Source organism: Oryctolagus cuniculus, chromosome 1, assembly GCF_964237555.1.
Source record: "Oryctolagus cuniculus chromosome 1, mOryCun1.1, whole genome shotgun sequence".
NCBI classification, from domain to species: domain Eukaryota; kingdom Metazoa; phylum Chordata; class Mammalia; order Lagomorpha; family Leporidae; genus Oryctolagus; species Oryctolagus cuniculus.
In genome coordinates, this window is record NC_091432.1 from 200,364,596 (window position 1) to 200,370,595 (window position 6,000).

Genomic DNA, 6,000 nt, shown 5'->3' on the forward strand with positions numbered 1-6,000 from the left:
ATCTTCTGTCCACTGGCTCACTCCCCAAATGTCCACAACAACCAGGGCTGAGCCACGCCAAAGCTCGGAGCCAGGGGCTTCTTCCAGGTCTCCAACATGCGTGCAGGGGCCCAAGCACTTGGGCCATCTTCCACTGCTTTCCTAGGTGCATTAGCAAGGAGCTGGATCAGAAGTGGAGCAGCTGGGACTTGAACCAGTGCCCACATGGGATGCAGGCATCAGAGGCAGTGTCTGGTCTGTCTGTGACCAGATACTGGGCATGCCCCTTGCAGGTAGAGGCCAACTTGGGAAACTTGTGTGAGGAATTAAACCAAATTAAGACAGGAACAGTGGAGAGATTGAGAGACATGAGCGAGACAGACACATGAAGAGTGAGGATGGATGAGAAATTTTCTTCTTAAGTTCAACATATTTTCTTTTTATAGTTCAGACAGTCTAAGCTGATCATTCACAAGAACTCAAATCCAGGACTCGAACCAGTGCCCATATGGGATGCTGGCACTGCAGGCAGAAGCTTAACCCGCTACACCACAATGCCCGCCCCATCCAAAATATTTTTATTAACAGCACAGGACACAAGGTTAGTTTCTGTAGCCATGGCTGGCCCATGCTTCTGGCACACTCAGACTTCTTGGCTTTGGAGAGGACACAGCGGCTGATGTGGCTGTGTGGGGTTCCTGGGGCTTTGCCAATAATTTTTTAATCAACATGTATGAGACCAAGTATCCCTGGCTGTTACAAGGATATAGCATAGTTAGGAAACAACCTTATTTTGAGCAGGGAGGATGATAACACAGCACTAAACACATACTACAGCCTGAATCCTGCTTAAAATCCTTCATTTTATAATTAAAATCTTGCCCCCAAATCATTAACAGGCTTAATCCCAACTAAATTTTCAATAATGCCTAATTTTTTTTAGGCCTCCAGGTGGAGACAGTCTCTTGGGAACTGATCTAAGCTCCGGTTAGAGTTGCCCAATGACCCCTCTTCCATATGGAAAAGTGAGGTGAGCAGGGACCCAGCGTCCTAGGGTAGGTTTCTTGTTGAAAGCTGCCACTCCTGAGAAAGGAAGTAGAACCAGTTTGGCAAAGGAACCTGGTTGGGGTAGGGAAGAAGAGGAGCGATTAAGACCCCAAATCTTGATTAAATATTCAAAAATACAGGACTCTCTTGTGTGGTATGAAGTGACCCTGACCAAGGCCACTGATAGGAAAGGACCCCAGCTGCCCTAAAATGGAACTCTCCTGGAGCCCAGGGGAGCCCAGCCTGGTGACAAGCTCAACACAAGCCCCTAAGAGTAGCACTTTCGGGCAGGATGGTGAGCATGTGAGCATGAACTACAGAAGCTGTAACCACGGAATCCAAGTATGGGATCACACTGGCAGGGATGCGGTGGCAGCGGCCACACGTCCCCGGACCATGCAGGACAGCTCAACAGTGACGGCATACAGCTGTGTCAGAAACCACACCGCACAGCAGCAACAGGACTGACCCTGCAGACTCTGAAAGCCTCCAGAGTTCCTGGAAGAGAGAGCAAGGATTTCTCACTAAGCAGGGCATCAGAGGGCTTGGAAGACTACTTGGAAGAAAGAAGTATGTGGGGCCAGCGTACTGGCATTGTGGGTAAAGCCACGGCCTGTGATGCCTACATCCCATGTGGGTGCCGGTTTGAGTCCCAGCTGCTCCACTTCTGATCCAGCTCCTTGCTAATGCACCTAGGAAAGCAGCGGAAGACGGCCCAAGTACTTGGGCCCCTGCATGCATGTTGGAGACCTGGAAGAAGCCCCTGGCTCCTAGCTTTGGCGTGGCTCAGCCCTGGTTGTTGTGGTCATTTGGAGAGTGAGCCAGTGGACAGAAGATCTCTTTGTCTGATCCCCTGCTCTGTAACTCTGCCTTTCAAATAAAAATAAATAAATCTTTAAATAAAGAAAGAAATTAGTATGTGACTGCATTAGAACCCAACTTGGGAATCTGTGTACATTCCTTTATGCACACGAGAGCAAATATTTCAGTTGAGTGGTAAACTAATAAATCACTGAGCTACCAGAAGAAGGACAATGAGAGAAATTAGCAGACATTCCCAACAAAGCACAGGACAAGTGACTTGAGAAGAGACGCTTCATTCATCAGGGCAAACTGCAAGAACAAAAAGCTTCTTGTGCCATCTATTATTTCCGAACGACTGAGGCCATAAAAGGAACTTGTTTCTCTCACATGTTCCGGGAAGAGTATGTGTGTCTTCCTGGCTGCCCAGCACACCGGCCCTCCTGCCTTAAGAAGGGCTCCTGCTGGCTTTCTCAGAGGCCCCCTGCCGGTGTCCAGCAGGCATTCCGTTATCCGGGTATCTGGGTTGGTTTCCCTGCTCTGACTCCCAACTCCAGCTTCCTGCTAACGCAGACCCTGGAAGGCAGCAGTGGTGACCCCAGCCGTCAGGTTCCTGTCACCGATGTGGGAGACCTGGATTGAGTTCCCAGCTATTGGCTTTGGCCCTGGCCCAGCCTTGGCCACTGTGGGCATTTGGAGAGTGAACCAGTAGGTGGGAGCTCCATTTGTCTCTGTCTCTCAAACAGACATTAAAAACAAACAAACAAACAAAGAAAAAACCACCCATTGATCTGCCACTAACACATGGTAATGCCATGTTTTATCCCCTCCAAAGATTCCCAGGTGCCTACGACCGAGCTCCATATATATTTTTACCTGTTTACTCCCACCTGCCCCTGCCACCAACACATGTTAATCCAATAAAAGAAGGAAGGAAGGAGGAATGTACTGCACAGCAACCGGGAAAAAAAAATAACCCTAGAAAATGGACCACCACCAGAAAACAGAAACCCACAGTGAACAAGTGACTGCTTGACCACACAGCACTTAGCAGCCACTTGTGCTGCCCTGAAAATACAATCCCGATATCCATGGAAACCAGAGGGAAGGTGCTATGGTGAAGGCAGCTCTGTATAGAAACCTAGCACAATTATAGGCCTGTAGCCAGAAAGACAAGGAAGCCCCTGCCTGTATGCCCTGAGAGGCAGCACTTTCTGTCTGCAACATCTCACCAGGCTTCACCCGGGCTCCAGGACTGCTGTGAAGGACCCGGAGAGAGTTCAGGCCTCCCTGTGCGCTTCACCTCTGGGGCCAGCTGTTAGGAGGCAAGCTCCCCGGGAGCTGGAACTTATTGTTATTATAAAATGTACCCAGAGCCAGCACGGAGGAGATCCGACACACAGATGGGCACAGACCTGGATATGGACACAGGATATTATATAACTTCAAACTAACAGAGGAAAAGCTCCCATGGGGGGCCGGCCCCTGCCTGTCTTGCTCACTGCGCCTAGCAGGTGTACAAGCAGCAGTTCCATAAATACTTGCTGAATAAATAGAGAATTAGGTCAGGGCTTCAGAAAAGCACAAGGCCCAGTAACACGCGCGCTCTCCACCACCCAGTGCCAAACACTCCTCAGCAAGATCCAAGTCCTGCCCTCTTTCTGGCTCCGGCTCCTCTGTCCGCCGGAGGCGCCGGTGGGATTGCGGGCGCTGCCAGGCCCTCTACTGTGCTTTTTGGTGGCTGCACAGGCTTGGCACTTCTTTCCCTCCGAGGGAATCTGATATCCATCTGCTGGAGTAAATCCTGTTCCCATCCCGCCTGACTCACTGCATTGGAAGAACAGGTTCACGTGCCAATCGCCAACGAGAAGGCAAAGGGGACCGGGTCCTCCGAACCCGAACCGCACTGCTTTTTGGGCTAAATATACACAAGCTTGAGGATGATTAATTCTAAAGGCCCCGCACGCGGAGCGCTCTGGGAATTAGGAATTTTGACAACGCTGCCGCGAGTATTGACTGCACTGTCTATGGAGACTTCTGTGCCAGCCCCCGGGCAAGCTCCGAGCCAACAGTATCACTAACCGCCTTCGGCAGACGACGAACCCATCTGGCCTGCGGTCCCACCACTAGGACTTGAACCCAGGGCCGGCTGACTGCAGCCTGGCCCTTCAAACGGCGCTGCCATCCGTTCTGCATTGGCGTCTTAACAGGGGGTTTTCTGTAAAGATGCAGAAACCGAGCCTGGGAGGCTCGCGCTGTGCACACAACACAGGGGCGCCCGCCCCGGCCCCGCTCCTGCTCCCTAGGTGACGGCTTCTCCCGTTCCCAAAACGCCTTCGTCCCCTTCGGCTTGACTCACACACACGCAACACGAGCCCGGCCCGGGCGGTTCACGGGAGGGGAAGCCGAGGCACGGCGCTTCCTCGGACTGAGCGCACCCCCTCATCGCCACCCGGCCCCTGGCTGACGGGGCCCACCTGGACGCTCAGCCTCCGCCAGGACCGAGTCGGGGGCGGCCCCAGAGCGCCCGAGCCCGAGCTCGCTCTCCCCGCCGCCCCCGCTCCGGCGTCTGGGCCTCCGGGACACGCGGGCGGAATACGCCGGCCCCGGCAGCCCCTTCCTACCTGGCAAGGCAGCTCTCGCCGGCGCCCTCGGAACGCCGTGCGCCGCCCCGCAGGAGGCGCAGCGCGCAGCCGGGACGGCGAGCCCCGCCTGGGGGCGGCCGACGATCCGGAGCCGGCGCGGGGCCGCGCCGTCACGTGGCGTGCGGGCCGGGGGATGCCGGGAGCCGCGGGCGGGCCCCCGACCCCCGCGCGGAGGAGGGGCTTCGGGCGCGCGCGCGGAGCCTGTGGCGAGGGCGTCCACGGAGTGGCCGTGGGGCCGGCGCAGGGGCGCTCGCCCGGGGCGCTCCGGGCTGGGCGCTGCGCACGCGGCGGGGCGGGCGCGGAACGGGTAGGTGGCGGCTGTGGTGAGGCGCGCTGCGGGCAGTGCGAAGGCGGCTGTTCCGAGCATCCTGGTCACCTAACTGTGTGAAACAGGCCGTGTCGGGAGGCGGGGAGCTCCTCGGAGAGGAGCACCCAGGGCTGGGGCCCCTGATCCGTCCCCCTGACCCCTGGCCGGGGGCGGGGGGCGACACGCCGGGAGTGTGCATTCCCTGAGGCGCGGGGACGCGGGGCGCCGGTGCCTGCCACGTGGTAAACGCCGTGTGTGGGTTGCTGCCGCTCTGACTCTGATGGGTACCGAAGTGAACACAAATGCTGTGGTTCCTGCTCTCTAGAGGAGGGCAGGCAGGCAACAAATACGGCTTAACTCGAGAGTTATTTAAAATGAGGGTGTCGGGGAAGGGGGACTTAGCCAAATGGAAGAGGGGCCGCGAGAGCCCGTGGGAAGGCTCTTGGACCCGTGGGGCGGGGTTGGGAAGGTGGCTCCCTGGGGAAGGGGAAAATGACCAGATCGTCAGGGGCTTTTGAGTTGAGCAGAGCCCGGTGAGTGAGGCCAGAGAAGTAAGTAGAGGCCAGCTTTTTTTTTTTTTTTTTTTAAGATTTATTTATTTATTTGAAAGAGTTACACAGAGAGAGAAGGAGAGAGAGAGAGAGGTCTTCCATCCACTGGTTCACTCCCCAACTGGCCGCAATGGCCGGAGCTGCGCAAATCCGGAGCCAGGAGTTTCTTCTGGGTCTCCCACGCAGGTGCAGGGGCCCAAGCACTTGGGCCATCTTCTACTGCTTTCCCAGGCCATAGCAGAGAGCAGGATTGGAAGTGGAGCAGCGGGGACACGAACTAGTGTCCATATGGTATGCCGGCACTGCAAGCAGCAGCTTTACCTGCTATGCCACAGCGCAGTTCCCCCCCCCCCCCCCCTTTAAAGAACTGTTCATTTATTTGAAAGGCATAAATACAGAGGCAGGGACAGAGAGAGAGAGAGATGTGTCTTCTATTCTCTGGTTCACTCCCCAAATGGTCGCAAGGGCTGGAGCTGGGGTGATCAGGAGCCAGGAGCTTCCTCCGGGTCTCCCACATGGGTGCAGGGGTCCAAGGACTTGGGTAGTCTTGTACTGCTTTCCCAGGCCATGGCAAGAGCTGGATCAGAAGTGGAGCAGCAAGACTCAAACCAGTGACCATATGGGATGCCTGCACTGCAGTGGGTGGCATTACCCACTACCACAGCACCTG

General features: G+C 55.6%; 1 protein-coding gene across 2 annotated transcripts in view; it reads right to left on the minus strand.

Annotated features, from left to right (window-relative positions):
* Positions 1–4,589, minus strand: part of FBXO10 (F-box protein 10) — a 57,554-nt gene extending 52,965 nt beyond the window's left edge. For both annotated transcript variants that reach the window (XM_070054562.1, XM_051843964.2), the window contains exon 1: positions 4,452–4,589. The gene's annotated coding sequence lies outside the window, so the exon portion shown is untranslated. The remainder of the gene's footprint in view (positions 1–4,451) is intronic.
* Between the last annotated feature and the right edge of the window lie 1,411 nt (positions 4,590–6,000).